This window comes from Dromaius novaehollandiae, chromosome 4, assembly GCF_036370855.1.
Source record: "Dromaius novaehollandiae isolate bDroNov1 chromosome 4, bDroNov1.hap1, whole genome shotgun sequence".
Taxonomy (NCBI): Eukaryota; Metazoa; Chordata; class Aves; order Casuariiformes; family Dromaiidae; genus Dromaius; species Dromaius novaehollandiae.
The window spans coordinates 58,498,048-58,514,410 of NC_088101.1; positions in this window are offsets into that span (position 1 = coordinate 58,498,048).

Genomic DNA, 16,363 nt, shown 5'->3' on the forward strand with positions numbered 1-16,363 from the left:
TGACTTCAAATGATTCAAACACTGAAACTTCCATTCAGTATCAGCACAGCATTTAAAGAATCATGCAGCCAAAAATCTGGAAGAGATTGAATAAACAGTGCCCCAGTCTTTAATAGGGCTATTGAAGGAAACATGAGACTATAAAATTGTTTAGATGTTCAAATCAGTGAAAATTAATTATGAGGAAATTTTCCTATCTTCATTCACTAAGCAAGTTCTATCCACAAAATGTGCTTAAAGTATCATCTGAAATGAACATTTAGGAGTATATTGTTTTAATTAGGAGATGGCAGTTTTAAACACAATTTCTGAATCCTATCCAAGATTTTCAGTGTACACAGCGTAGTTCCAAAACACACTTCTAAATATCTGAGCTTGAACTCTGATTTAAGTACTGCAGTTCGAGCTGTTCTAGTCGGGGGCTAGTAAACAAGTCTAGAACCTGCTGGATTTCTCCCAGCAGATAAATCATCATCCACTTATTTTTGTCAGGATTTTTCTGTCTGTCCTGCAATCTTTGTCTCCAGGATAACATGCAATGCAGTCATTTCGCATGAACATGGGAAGACTTTCAAATATAAACTACCTCTAATGACATTAAAGTGAGATTTTTCTGAAAAATCCTCCTTATGGCTTTAAAAGAGGTCAGCTTCCCTGAAGGTAAATTTTCACAGCAGCATGCACTATTTCTGATAAATCACTCCTGCTGAATTTTAATAGGGATAGACTGCCTGGCATTGCATGTTGTAAAGATGTTTGATCTACATCCAGAACATAGATCTGTTTTTTTAACTTCCCAACATACAACAGCTGTACAGGTAAGAGCAAAACAGTATTTGTGTGGACACAGGGCATCATGAAAATGCCAGCTTTGTGATTACATTGACCATAGATTTCATTGGTTGACAAAAGCTCTTTTCATCCAGATGGAACATTTTTCCAGTTGTTAAGAGGATGTGTGGACATCTGAATGTGAAGTTATTTCATGCTGTGCTTATGCTGAAACAATTTGTGTTGTTCAGAGAGAGAAGGCTTTTTTTCTTTTTCTTTTTTTCATATTTTGGTGGTTCTTGATCACTTTTAAACATGGGAAGCAAAACAGATTTTTCTCCTGCTTTTATCACCCCGGTAGATCCTAGCATTTTCAACCTAAATAGTGCTTCACACCCTGTAACACTTTTACCATAAAGAAATTGCCCTTTTTTATTACTGTACTAGACAGAGAGGTCCACTGGTTTTGAGAAGCTCTGTATTTGCCAGGCTGTGTAGAGATTTTTATTACCAAAGGGTCAAAAGGGTTTCTGAATTGCAGACGGCAAGCCCCCTGGATATGCACATGTGAGCGTGGCAGGTATCTCTTTGCATCTTCATCCACAAACATCTTTGGACAAAAATCTGCTCAGACTTCAGCCTTTCTCCCTGAGCTACTGGTTCTCCTGTTCAAGGCGGGGTGGTCATCCCTTTGCCTTTCTCAGCGCTCCTGAGAACACCTGGAGACCTCTTCCAGCCGCCCCGGCGCTCGGCTCCTCTTCCTACGCCTCTTGCTCGCTTGCCACCAGGAAGAAAGGTCGGCTCATGCAGGCAGTTGGTCTCTTTGGACCCTGACCTGTTTTATCCCTTGAAGATGATATGATAACGTGTCAAAAAAGTAGATGGGTTTTGACACACAACATGCTGGAGAAAGGAAAAAACAAAAAAAACAGACTGCCCAGAAAGGCCCCATGTTGGGCTCTGGAGGCTGGTACCAGAGGGAGGTGGGGGTGAGGGAGGGAGTTAGTGGAATGGCAAGGAAAGCTGAGGAATAGAGTTGAGTCACAAGTTTATGTCTGAATCAGCTCTAAATCTCAGAGTTTCTTTCCCAACAAGACAGTGGGCAGCAGTGCTCACCGAGCAAGATGTGAGGAAGGAGGTTGCCAAGAGCGGAAAACCTTGTAGGCCGGCCAGGGAGCCTTTTGGCTGGAAAGGAGACGGCATTTCTGGTTAATCTTACTTTGGCTGACAAGATCACTGCTGTACTGATTGCTTGTAGCTGTAACACGGTTCTCTCACCCGCAGCGGGGATGTAAGAGCTCTTCTCTGGTGGGCCAGGTTTCTGTATTTGGTGTGCTTTGCATAAAAATTCAGAGATATTCCATTAGTTTTTCAGTGTAGTTTTGCCAGTCTGATTGGCATGTGAGGTTTTTTAAGAGCTATTTAAACTCTCAGCTGTCTAAAATGGGGGGAAAGAAAGCCCGTTTCATATTTCACCGCATACAATATTATGTTTATCCTTCATTTGATTAAAAAAAAAAAAAAGTCCTGTTTTAATGTGGGTTGACCCTAACGAGGGAATTCTTCAGGTTTCCAAATTTACAAATGTTCTTCCCGAGTGGTTAACTGTTCCCATATTCGTAAGGAGAGGGGGAGAGGAAATTACCAAAGGGGTTTTGAAAATTATCCTGGAGGTTAATGGGCTTTTTTGGTTTTGGTGCTGTTGTTGTTCTAATTCTAATGAAGGTTTCTCGAGTCCCACTGTTGTGCCACTCTCCTCCAAGCGTCTGCTTTGGACATGAGAACTGTGCTGGGAACATCTGTGTGAAGCTGGTCTGTTTTGCATTATAAAGCGCTTTTGTATCATAAAGCTCTGGACCAGGTCTTTACCTCCATCATTAAACATGAAGGGACAGAAACTCGGCTCGTCTAAATTGGCTGAGCTCCATGGATTTTGCTGCTGCGAACACGTTAAAGATTTCACCCTTTACAGTAGGATTTCTCCTTAGATTTATTTTCTCGTGGTTATGTGAACAGCTCCTGAAATATAAAAATAATTGTATTGATTCGGCCTTGGTTAGCTGAAGGAGGGAATCGTATGCAAGGCAAATTGCAGAAGTAAAGAGTGCTCTGAGCACAACAGCCTGTAAGCGGCCAGACAGCACCGTGCTGCGCACTGCTGTGCCTGCAATTTGCCCGCGCGGCTGAGGTATTTATAAGCTAAGTTAACCAGCTGCTGGTAGATCGCACAGGTAATTTAACCTTAACTACAGCCTGTGTGTGCAGTAAAACACACGGGTCGGGCTCATGGGCTAGCGGCAGCCACCTCTGCCGTCTTGTGTCGGCGCGGGAGCTCGGCTTTGAGTCCTGCCTTGCAGCTCCAGGAGCTGGTGGAGGGCCACAGCTGCAGGGGCATGCACGTACCGAAAGTCCAGGATGGAAACAAGCTTCTGAGCACCCGGTTTGGCATCTACTCCTTCCTCCTGGCTCCTCAGCCCCTTCAGAAATCTTGCCCTAATTATATCATCCAGTGTCCTGCATAGGAACCTGGGGCATTCCTCTTTATAGGACCCTTCCTTCATGGGAACTAAAAATTTTCGTCAGCCTGCTGGGGGTGGGATTATCCTATGTTGTCTTTCTTTAAAAGCCAGCCCGGGGACAGCAGCAGCTCTGAGGGTCCCAGCGCAGCGCTGCCGGCAGTCCTGCAGCTCTGCAGTCTGTTGGGGGGGCTGGAGGCAGTAAGACCTGGGGGGAAGTGGACAGATGTCCAACATTAAAAAAACAAGCAAACAAAAAAAAAAACCCAAAAACCCAACAGCAAACATGAAAAGTCATTACTTTGGGACGTCTGGCAGGCCTGCTCAGAGGCTCTTTGGAAGGGATAAGGGGGTGGCTGTAGAGGTGGTTATTCCATGAGCCAAACGAAGCAGGCAGGAAGTTCCCATCAGCTGCTTTGTGGCAGAATCCTCCAAGTGAGCTTCCACCTCATCCTGTCTTTCCCAGCAAAGAAGAAAAATGTGCATCCTTTAAAGTGATAGTTTGGAAAAAATATATAACCAAAGTCTGTGTAAGCAAGCTCTGGAGAAGTGCTGCCTCTGCTTGGCTTGGAGCGACTGTTTTTCTATGCGTGGCATTTTACTCTGTCAGCAGGAAGAGTACACCCCTGCTCAGGACAAAATCCAGCCTGCGGTTGGGAAGAGGAAGCTAGCTTAGGGATAAACAATACCCATAGATCTCAATGACACAGTGCTATGGGGATTTTGTGTTGCTCCATGGAAGTAATTTACGTTTGAAAGTAACTGTGCATAGGCAGGTAGTTCTAGTCACCAAAGAGATCTCTTGCTCTCCACATAAACATTGTCTTTCTGTAGCATGAGGAAGTTTTGTTTTTCAAAATTATGTATCGAAAGCAGAAAGACTATTCTGTAAGGCTGGTGGGAAGAGTTCCAGTCCCTAAGAAGTCAAGAAATGAGCTATATTTGCATGGCCCAAACAGTGAAGTGGCCGTGCTTCTCTTATGCTCGTTGCAATACAGGTGAAACCTGCGCAGCTAAGGGAAAAGCCTCTGTGTGGGAGCTAGGCCAGGCAATGAGCGCACCTCAGGGAAGGGTTTCGTTATGTGACAGCTGCAGAAGGCACTGAGTTCCACCTTGTCGTGCTGCATTTACTGCTGCTCGTGTGTGTGGTGGAGTTTTTTTCTGCAGAGCCTGGACTGCAGACTAACTCCTTTTCTCCCCAGATAATAATAATAATGCCTACCCCTCCCCCAACCCTCCCCCCCCATTTTAGTACTGAACTTGTGCTGTCAGTTCTTTCCTTCCACCTGGGTAAAAAGGGAGGATGGAAGATCTTTTTTTTCCTTTTTTTTTTACTTACTTCTTAGTTTACTTTTAAGACTTAAAAAACTACTCCAGCAATGGCGTGTATTTTTCCTCTTTGGACTTCAGCCTGTCTTAAAGCAGCTCAAACTTCCCTTCTCCTTCAGAGCTGAGGTTCTGCTCTCTGGTATCCCAAAGCACTGGTCATACAGTGCCTTGATGCACAAAAGTTTAAAATTATTTTGGTTTTCTCCTAACCCACCAATGCAATAATTTGTCGAATTAAGAAGGCTGGAAGAAGGAAACCATGGCAACGCTATCACTGATGCATATGCTTGTGAATGAGGCCATTGGCCTTACTTACGCTATTTGGCAGCACTGGAGCTACTTTGCCTTGATATTGTACTCCTGAGATTAACTGATGCTGTTTAAGTGCTCTGTGTAAGCTTTAAGCACCATATTGCATGGTATATAATAGCACTGAGCATTCAAGAACTGCTTACCTTGCTTCTGAGATATTTTTAAACTGGTGTGCTGATTTGTGTATTTCAGTGCTGGGTCTGTTTTTAGAAACAACCCAAATATGGAAACCATTGAACAGATAATCTGGAATCTGTTTACAGTTGATGCAGGGAGTTAGCTGAAAGAGCCGAGTTTTCTCCCTTTCATTACTGAGCTCTTTCAGATGAAGTAGTATCTTCTTAAAAGCCCTTTAAGTAAATAACCAAATAAGATATTTTAAATGAAGGACTTCATAAAAAGTCTTGAGAGAAGATCACTCTCTTTACTTTCAATTAATCCTGTAGAGTTCACCACAAAAGTCACCTAGTTTACTGTAAACTGCCTGGAGAACAAGGTGCACAAATCGTAAGCTTGGTCGCTCTCCTCGTGAATGCAGGCACAAACCCACAACTGCACGCGGAGTCCCCAGGCAAGAGTAGACGGCTGTGGCAGGGTATGAGCACAGCTTTTGGTCTGAGAACTTTTCATTTTTGACTCCTATGTGACATTGCCTGTAGTTTTGGGAACCAATTTAACAGCTTTTTTTGTTTAGGGGACTTTACTAAAGAACTGACAATAGCAACATTAATTCAGAGAATTTACTGCTTTTTTCTGCAAAACTAATGGCCTCGATGGATCTTTATTTTAGCTCAAGCTCTCTTTTAAAGTCTGATCAAATAGTCTGGGCATGTTGAGTTCCACACATGAAATGTTGGTTGTGATCAAGTAGAAACACACAATGCTGTTTCTGTTTCTTATTTTGGATGAACTCACTAATAAGCCAAGGATAGGCTAGTAGGTCTTTGAATCTCTTGGTGCCAGCATACATAATTTGTAGTTTTCTAACATCATCATGACTATAGAAAGAGACTAAGTCTAGCCTATAAAATGCTTTCATCAACATTGTTATGTGAAGAAGAGCTCTACGGGAGATGCAGCTCTAAAGTCCTTTTGGTTAGCTTGGCTTCTTTTCCTTCTCCAAAACAGGGTAAGTTTACTGCTAAAAGCATTATTTATAACCATGTCTATACCAGGGCAATTTGCTACACAAGGACTCTCCATAATGTCCTGTGTGGCCTCGTATCTTATGTTCCGAAACGGACAGTAGCAAAAGCCAAGGGTAGGGGTAAAAGGAAAGGTGCATAGATAGAGCAGTCCTCTTCAAGTACCTTTCTAGTTTGGGAAATCCTGAGCCACAAGCTGCATGTAAACCGTTATGTTTAAGAGATGTTGAGGACTGATCCTCTGTGGCTCTGTTCAATTCCCTTTTAATCGAGTTGTGCTTTGGACCTTTTGAAGTTTTTGGCAATGAGTTCTAAAGTTCAGTTCTGTCTTGTTGGAAAAGTATTTCCTTGTGTTGGTTTTTAAGCCTGCTGTTTGATAACCTGATTGATTGCTCCCTAAATCCTCTTTGTTAAGAGGCAAGTAATGATCCGCTGTTCCTTTTCCCTATGCCTTTCACGATTCGATAGGCCTTTGTTGCATCTCCTGTGTCGTCTCGGTGTCTCTTCTAGTTCTACTATCTCATTTAGAGAAAAAAAAATCTATGAATATATTTATAGACAAATGCAGTGGGAGAACATTTTCTGGTTTTGTCTTCCTCTTTAAATAATTTCTAACGTTTCACATGGCCTCAGCAGAGCACTGTGCTTACTTTTTCCCAGTGATTCCAACATCTCTTTTCTGAGTGGTAACGGCCAATTTAGAGCTTGTACAGGTACACTTAGGGTGATTTTTCCCCAAGTACTCTACATTTAACATACTGATATTAACTGCAACGTGACCAAGTTACATTATCAAAACTGTTTCTGAAAAATGCCGTGTATAATTCTGTACACAGATGTGGCTGGCTAGATTTTCTTTTCCTCATTTTAACTGGCAATATGCCATAACCTGATTATTCATTTTGGTTCTGCCATTACAAGTAGCAACTTGTCTCCTTGTGCAAGCATACAATACGCTGTCCCAAATACTTCCATATGCCACATCATCTCTTATTTTGATGTATTATCATTAGAGCTATATGAACATTTATAGGAGTACTGTGCCTATTTCTTTTTTTCTCTGATTTTTTTCTGTCAATTTTTTGTGAATTGTCTGTCAACAGTTTAATAAATACATCTGAGAAGTTCATGGTCCTCATTAAGTAATTCTTGACCTGCAAATGTTGCAACTTTATGAGCAAAGATAGACTGTAGAACATGTGTTGTGTTAATTATGCAAACCACCCAATCAAACTGCAAATTGGCGCATAGTTTAGGACTGACTTAAACACTGTAGACTGCTAATCGTGTAATTTATGATGCTGGTCGAATTGTTTAAAGCAACTATTAACTACTAAGAAAGCAGACAGCTTGTGTTTTCTTCTGACAAATGCTTGTGCATCTGAGAGAAATACTGCCTTTAGACAGCACTCGTGATATTAGCCTGGGACATTTCAATGTTCGTGGAAAGAAACCTTTTCATGACATGTGGTTGTGTTGCTGAACCATCATTTGCTTCTAATGTAAATGTATGATTTGGAGAGAGAGAGGGGAAAAAAAAGCCTACTTAGCTCCTAGTTATTAGCAAATTTCAGTTCCCCTCTTTCCAGCCTCCCTGCACCCTGTCCCTTTGTTGACATTTAATTCCACAGTTCGAGCCCTGAATAAAAAGTGATTGATTAGGATGAATATTTGAAAAGGGTTGCTTATATGTAGTTCTGCGCAGACAAAAGAGGTCACTAGGTTGAGGGACTGACTAAAATAGCTCAGACGCAGAAGCTGCATGTTGTGCTTTTCACCACTGGCAGACTGATCTGTGCGGTTTACCCGAGTATATGCTAGAATTCACCAGCTTTGTTGCAGAAGTTATTGAAATGACCCTGTAAGTAGCTAATTAATTCTATTTAAATACTCGCTAATGGCTAGGGAAGAGGCGTAGTGCAAACTAAAGCTAAATCTTCAAACACTGTTTTGCCAATAATTAGCATCAGGGCTGGTGAGCGCTGACCTGCCGTTGCAGCGCGCCTGGAAACCCTGGCGTTTCTCCCTGACAAAGGTGCTATTGAACGCGGCGCTGCCCTGGCAGAGCTGCAGTTGCATTCATTGACAGCACGCCCGGGGGCAAGAGACTTGCATATACACAAGGTGTTGTCGAAAATACTTAATTTGCTTGTTAAATTAGTTCTGTATTCTGTTTCACATTAGCAAAAGTCTTTGCCAGCTGCGACTGTGGATCCTGCTAAGGCTTCGCGGTAATGGTTTCATTTTGCTCCTGTTTTTACAGGTTAAATGTTAGTTAGTGCTTTGTGTGTTGCTGAAAGTTTAGAAAGAGAGTCTTGGAAATGAGCCCAAAGTAACCTCTCGCGCTTGGACTGTGTGTGTGAGCTTAGCTGCACAAGTGAGAACAGTGGGGTCTTGTTCTTTCAGGTGTGGAAATACCCCACTGTGGTTTGCATTTGTATTTCTAATGCTAGCCCTGAAAGAAATAAGTAAAGCATATGATCGTGTCTATCTTTGGGAAGAGGTGTGTGCCTAGGCTTTCCAGTTCAATACAATACAGTGGGAACGGGCAGTACGTAACACATGTCTTTTTAAAAGATGCTCTGCTTTCCTGACTGTCTAGTTTGCTATGTGTTCATGACAGTGAAGAAAAACTTTGCATAACATGTGAAAACATCCTAAAATGGAGACATGTTCATCTTCAAAGCAGATATTGAGTGCTGAAACAGTTAGAATTAGTATTAAACCATACATGCATGCATGTGTACAAAGATGCACACAGACAAGTAATAACCAAGAGCAGAGGCTTGGACATAGCTATGGTTGAGTGATTATTAGTTAAAGACTCCAAAGGTTGGGTCTGAGATCCTGTGTGCTGCAGACTTTGTATGTTTGTGAACAAGTCGTGCACTTTCCGCGCATCGAGTTTCTTACTAGTGCTGAAAGGCTTTACTTTGCTTCCTTCTCTGTTCTTTCTCTTAGTATGTGTTTATACATGGCTTGCATGTTGTGATTGGTTAGCGTCAATAAATTTTACGTTAATGTAAACACATTTAACTATGTGATAATCTAATTGCCTAGACTGCAAGGAGCTTTCAGGAACATATGACATGCCACCCTAACATCAGAATTGAAGGACTGTAAATTCTCAAATTGCGCATCATTTCTTGCTTTACATTTCAGGTGATCATTTGATTTGTAAGGCTACAGTAACATGACCCCAAAGATGAATAGCGGTTCTCATCACTGGTACTGAGGAGCAAACAGAATTTGAGCAAGTCAGCCTGCAATGGCTTCAGCTTTCAAAATCTGAAACCAAACACTCTTAAGCAGACCATATCACAAAGTTTGTTCAGACAGTGCTGGCAGACTTAAAACCATGCGAGTGGTTTGTGGAAGTCTCCCGTTTTTGGGACCTCACTCCCATACGGGCAGGCAAAATTGGAAGCAGGATGCTTTGTTCATTCTCTGGAACCGGAGGGAAATCTGCTTTCACAGACAAAACCTTATGGAGATGAAAACTCTTTGCCTAGGAGCGTGTTAAATGATTCCCAAATCATTGTTTCAAATCTGCTCAGTTTGACTTAGCTCATTGTAAAGATAGGAGCAGTCTTTTAAGTTTGAATTTAGATCTGGATCCAAGCTATCCTGAATAGTGTTTGAAAGGTTGGATCCAATATTCTGCCATGATTTGCCACGTTGCTGAGGTCTGTCTGTGGCCTGTGCTTCAGACGAGTAATAAATCACCAGTGTCACCTCATGTGCTTAGTACCAGTTACATAACCATGAAGTCTATCCAAGTAAGTGTTATGAAAATTTCTTACCTAAAAGAGCGATGATTTGAGGGGGAAAAAAAATGCAGTCAGCAACATTACCCAGAAGCAGGATTCGGTCTGAGTGCTGACTGACTAAACCATTTCTGGTGACAGTGGAATAAATCCAACTGCAGAGGCTGGAAAAGAATTCAAAGGAAATACTTGGGTTTTGTTAAAAACAAAAGTTTAGGTTTCTGTTCAAGCCATTGTTCTAGGAAAGTTTAAGAATAAATTAAAACTATTAAACACCTTCCTTTGTCTTATAGTTTCAGTTAACAGTACCTCCTCAGAAGTAGTCTTACAGCTTGCAATGTTTCAGTAAACTCCAGAAAATAAAATGTATTTCAAAATATTAAGGTACTTTCTCTATTTTTCTGCTGGATTGAAATCAATGATCTATATTTTGCATGAACAGTATGCCGGTGCTTGATGACTGAAAGACAAACATCCTGTTACAAGGAGATAATAGCTCCATGATCCAAGTGTGTTAACATAGTTCTGGGAGCATCTATGTTAGGTCAGGTAGCAGAAGCATATTCTGGGCTCTTGCTTTGGTAAATTGACTCACTTTTCAGCTGCTTTCCTGGGAATCTCTGGCCACGTTGCAAGTGTGTTTTGCAATATGAGAATAGCTTGCTGGGCCTGCTCGATTCCCTGCAAATAGAGCTGCTCTTCTGCAGGGGAGCTTGAGTGGCCACCAGTAAGAGAGCAGAGGAGGACGAGGAGGCGCAGGATATGGGCACAAAGACAATAAATGAGAGGCAGAGCATGTTTTAGAAGAGGGGAGAGGGTTAAGAAGGAGAAGAAATGAAAGGGGTGAACCAGGACATGTTGCCCAAAGGGGACATGTGTCCTGTGCAGAGCTCCAGATTTCCAAGGCAGTGAGCGGCCGGCCAGCCACTCTGCAGCTGTGGGGTCGTTTCAGGAACAGTCCTGATAGACTCTAGAGGAAGTTAAAGCCATCTGTGCTCCACCTGGGAGACGAGCATTGCGACGTGATGTAAGGGCCCTGAGGACTAGTGCAGTAACCACCAAACATGGGAGATTCCTCAGGGCTCCTGTTGTTGAAAGGTCTAGCTAAGGCACTGAGAAATATGTTGTTTTTCTAGGAAGCCTTAATGATTTTAGCAGTTGGCTTCCAAGGAACCTGGAATATATATATGTATATTTTTAGCAGCTTTCTTGGCATGTCATGAATACATTAAATGCACTTTGAAATGATGCTTAAGATTTGATTTGATTTTTTTTTTATGCTAGTGTAATCTTTTGCTTAATTGTAAATACTTTGCTTTCTGATAACAGTTAGAAGATTTTGTGTAGTGTGTGCATAACTTTATACAAGTGCCTAAGAGGCAGACTGCTAAGTCTGCTCCACTTCCTCTGAACAGTTTTTCCACCTTGGAGAAAGTAACTGCTTTTGCTTTCACTGTTGATGAGAAAGGTGGGAGGAGATGCACATTGACAGATACACATATGTCTGCATGTACTGGGATATATATGTGTGTGTGTGTGTATATATATATATATATATACACACAGCACATTTCTATAAAGTGTGTATTTGTGTATATATGATAATATAATGTTTGTATATTGATGCATATTTAGAGTGTGGGTGTGATTTCTGTTTTCATTCATTTTCTTTTGTGGTGGGCAATACATGTTTATCGCAGTTACAAACACCTGGCCCAGCCTGTGCTCTGGGTTGTTGACAGACTGGTGTTTTCTAGGCAGTTCAAGGCAGCTTTCAAGACGAGCTCCAAAATTCAGGAGCTTCAAAATTCCTTATAGTAGATTGCTCTTAGTGCTATAATTTTTAGGTCCTAAATAAACCCCAGCGATGTTCCAGATTAGAGCTGCTCTGTGCTTACCTGCTCCTATATAGAAAGATTCAAAGAATTTCCCCTGCGTTTAAGTACATCTGTCATTCCCATAAGAAGCAGTTACTAAAAACGAATGAAAACTGTTTTCTGGGAAGAGATGAACCCTCAAGATACTTCTGTCTGTTGGTATATCTCCTGTGCTGTTGCTGCCTGGGTTTGATTTGCTCAGGACTAATGGCAGGCCCCTCAACGCTCGTGTGGAAGCTGCTGCTGCTTTCAGTCTAGCAGAGCTGTGCTGGGCAGTTCCTGGAGCCTGCTGTAAGCTTCTTTCTACTAACTTTCTGATTATCTTAGAAAGGCATGCCCTGTGTTTAATGTAGGTCAGCCATCCATTCGGGTGACTCACGAAGCTGAATTTGCTGAATTGGAAAGGAATGTGAAGCACCCAGATGACATTGGCATTGCACGGGGAGGGGGAAGAGCTTCAATACAACAGGAAACCGTTCCATCTGGCGCTTTTCATCTTGGTCTGCAAATAATCTACACAGTCTCATTGCCTATGAAACTGGAATCCTCAAATCACTCTCCTGACTATGTCAGTGCAATTTAGCTCCTTTAAGTTCTATATATAAGTATACGAGTTGCAAAGCAAGCAGGAATGGTCCTCTGCAACAGGATTTTCTAGATGTGCTAAAACTACTAGGTCCTTCCTCATCCCAGCATCAGGAGCAAGCAAATGAAGGGGTGGCCACACCTGCTGCAGCTGCTCCCTGCAATAGGGACTATGGACCCAAAGGCTGCTCTACATGCTGAAAGCCAAGCTTCATGTGAGAGCACCGGCAGCAGTCCGTGTGTCTCGGGGTCCAGGTCCTTTGCTCCCGGGGCTCTCAGCCCTGTTTCCTTCCCACCCCTCTGCTGCCTTCCCTCCATCTTGGGCACCTTGGTGCAACAGGGCATTTGCAGTTAGGTGGTACTTAGGGAAGAGTCTCTCTTTCCACCCACAGGCTTTGCATCTTAAGGTGTAAATCAGAACCAGCGGTGCAGTCCCATGGCAGATTGAGCCAAATCTCTTCCTTCTCCAGATATAAGGAGTAGTAATAAATGGTAACAGACTGGCGATGTTTGCTTTAGACCAGTCTTATGCAACCTGTGGTTTGCAGGCCACTGCTCATCCGTAAGCAAAGGAAGGTGATAGCAGACATGATGACAACAGAACAACCTACCCTCCAGTTATGGCAGCGGGAACATAGCTTTTATGATTGCCAATGCCCAGTTAAAGTGTGTGCGTAATTAATACCAAAAAGGGCAGTTTTGCAAAGTAGTACCGTTTTGCTTATTTAGTTCTAAGCACACTATTTTATTCAGCCTCCCCTCCCAGCCTGCAAACAAAAACAGGATATGGGAAGAACAGTGGTGTCTCTCCCCACTCAGTGTTAAGTTGTCCTTGGATTTCAAAGTGGCTGAGAAACACTGCTTTTAAGCTCTCAGCCTGCTATCAGAGATTGATCCTGCTGGAAATAGCTAATATGAAACACAAATTTTGAAAACACACTGACTAAAGGTTGACTGTGACCGGCTGATATAGAGATATATATATATACATATATATATATATATATAAAAGAGCATTACTACTTAATGCTTTCAAACAGTGTTTGGTTAAAACACTGGCTACTGCTTGCTACTGCTTTTGACTTGGTGGCCAAGGCAAAGCTGGAGACAGGTGCCTGGCTGCTACCAGGCAGCCACTCTGGAGGAAGGTGGACAGTGTAGCCGAGCTGGTACAAACCAGCAATCCTGGGCTTTGCTGCTGCTCAGGGAAGAAATTCAAAGTGACCTTTATAGTTCAAAATTATTTGTTTCTCTAGTAATAAAATCAGACTTCCAGATGGAGAGAAACAAGATGCCTTATATTTTGTGAACTGTGTTGAACAGTTCAGTTGCTTACTTCTGAAGAACATTAGCAAGGTTCAAACAGTTCTTGTGCTGCACTTGGAAGCTGTTAAGTACCATTAGAAGTGCTGCTTTCAGTCCTGCTTGTAGAAGTCTAATTGCCTCTGTGTCATACCTCGTCAGCTTACATCGTTTTGAATGAGAGCACAAATCTTCTGGCTGAGGTGGGCTGGGGACCACAGGGAGAACTCAGGCTGGAAAGGAGTCCACCGCCCAGGTCAGCACCAGGACTGCTCTGCAGTTGAAAAAAAGCAAAGGAAAATCCAAATCAGATAACGGTGAAAGGGAATCAATTTTTCATGTTTTTTCCAACCCAAACATGAAATATTTCCACTTGGGGCACTTTGAAGAAAAAGGGAGGAAGAGATATGGGTTTGTGTCCTGTTTCCTGAACAGTGGAGCAGTGAAGGACCTGGTGTAGACTCCTGTCACTACTTAGTTCCCTTCACCCAAGAATGAGGCAGTCAGGAAGCTTTCAGTCTCTCCTCTTGAAGTTGTTCCACTTTGGATAAACAATGAACATTTTCTAGAAGAGGGACTAGTGCTCAGGAAGTCTCATCTCTCAGATGAAGACCTGCCAAGCTACTGATTCATGCACACACATGTGTGCTCTCTCTCAATGAATAGTTAATGTTTTATTAAAAGTGGAACAGATCCAGGGGGATGATTCAAATCTCCTCCCTGGATCCAAAACTTGGCTTTCAGCTAATATGCTTTTTGTTCCGTCAAAAAATCACATTGCCTCTACACAACTCCTTCTTCTTTTCCTCATCTAAATGCCCTTCTTTGTTTCCGTAGATTTTCATTTTGCTACTTTCCCAGACCCTGCCCTCTTCTTTGCTCCTTGACCCTGAGAGTAGGAGATCTGTGGCTCCATTATGTTTGAGGTTATTTGAATCCGTGGAAGGGCCTAAGGTAGGTTTTCTTCTGAACCAAGCTGGGGAGAGCTACGGTGTTCCCGTCCCTGTGCCGTCTCTCTGTGTTTGAAGCAGACTCGCACGTTCCCAGGCGTCTGCGCTCCATACGCCTTCAGCGAGTCTGCTGACGCTTGGCGCTTCTAAGCAGCTTGTTTCATAAATTAACGTAAGTCGAACAGTAAGTTCATCCCCTGACAGACTGATTTTGACCACTGCCTGTTGCCACCTTCTGCCTCCTTCGGGGCAGTTTCAAAGCCAGGGATATGGGTTCCCCAAAAGCAACAAAAGTTGTAAACGGTGGTTAGCATGGACTGCGGTGCTACACTGCTTTGTTTAATCAAGGGGAAAAACTGAAGGAAATCCAAAGCCAAGGCTCCACAAATAGCCTTACTTTGTAGATGAGCCCAACCTAAACCTGAAGCTAACCTCCTGTCCTGGGCAGTGACTGAACCCCACATGAAAATTGTGAGAGTTCCCCATGACCACATGCTGTTACCTCAAACTTTAATGTTTCAAATCAGGTTTTGTGCCGGGATTGTATATACAGTTTTCTGTCCATACAGTGACATTAATATGCATGCTGTTATGTAACAGGTCTTAATCTCCAAGGATGGAGACAGAGTAGGTGGAACTAGCGCTAAAGCAGCCAAAGAAAAGGAAGTTGTTGTCTCTGCCATGGTTGTCTGGTTGGATCAGTCACAACCCGGAGGAGAATTAATGGCCGTGAGTGGCTGATAGCAAGGTCAGTGGTGGAGCTGCACTTACAGGGCTGGTCACTAACAGAAATTCAGAGGTAGCACTGGAGGTTATTCAGTGGCCTCCTGCTTTCACTCATTCACTCTTTCTTTTGGCCAACATGTTGCTTCTAACCAGCCTCTCACTGCCTGAAGAACGCTGCTGTTTGCTTTACCTCCATGTGGTGATAGGAGAGCAGCGTAAAACAATTGTAAAAACGCCCACAGTAACAGGCTCCTTGTCTAAACCAAGCCCCATCTGTTGCAACCCACAGTGATTGCACTGATATCCTAGAGCCATTGAACCATTCCATATGGGACGCTTTGCCATGTCTATAACCTTGCCCACAACAAAGCCTAGCAAAGAAACTGTGATGTCAGGAAAAACAGTACAAATCAAGACAACAGTTAACATATTTGGAGAACATGTAAGCAGCCTGCCGGTTGTAAATTCCAGTTGCCCACTGTGGGGAGGAGGGGAGAGGAACGAGAATGCCAGCATGAAAGCTCACATCTTAAACTATTTGAACCTTCTAGGTAAAGTGGGGTTTGTACGTTACCTGTTGTTCCTTGTGCATGGCTGGTTATCACAATTCAAAATAATGTAAGGCTGTGCATTTTTTAAACTAGCTTTACAAACCTGGAGTGCCCACTGCCTCCTGTGTATGGCTTTGGAGATCAGTCTTGAGTCGAGAGTTCCCGCGGGTGATCAGTTTTCTAGAGCACAACTGTTACCTCCTCAAAGTGCTTTCTCTGTTTTGTTGTTGTTCCCACACACACTGTGTGAGTCCTACTTTTTGGCACCCTGAGTAAACTCCCTCTTACAGGAAAATCTGTAACACACCCTACTAGAGTTTCCACTATAGCATATGGCTTTCTTTTATGCTAAGTAACATTTAAACTAACTTGGGCGATGCAAAATAAATTCAGGTTATGCTGTCCAAGACATTTTCGGCTAAGTTTTGCCACGGTATAGAGAAAAAATGAATGATGTAATTACATTGACATTTAGTGCTTGGTTAAGGGGTAGGATCTCGTAGGAAATGCAGTAACAGGAAAAGTCATTCCA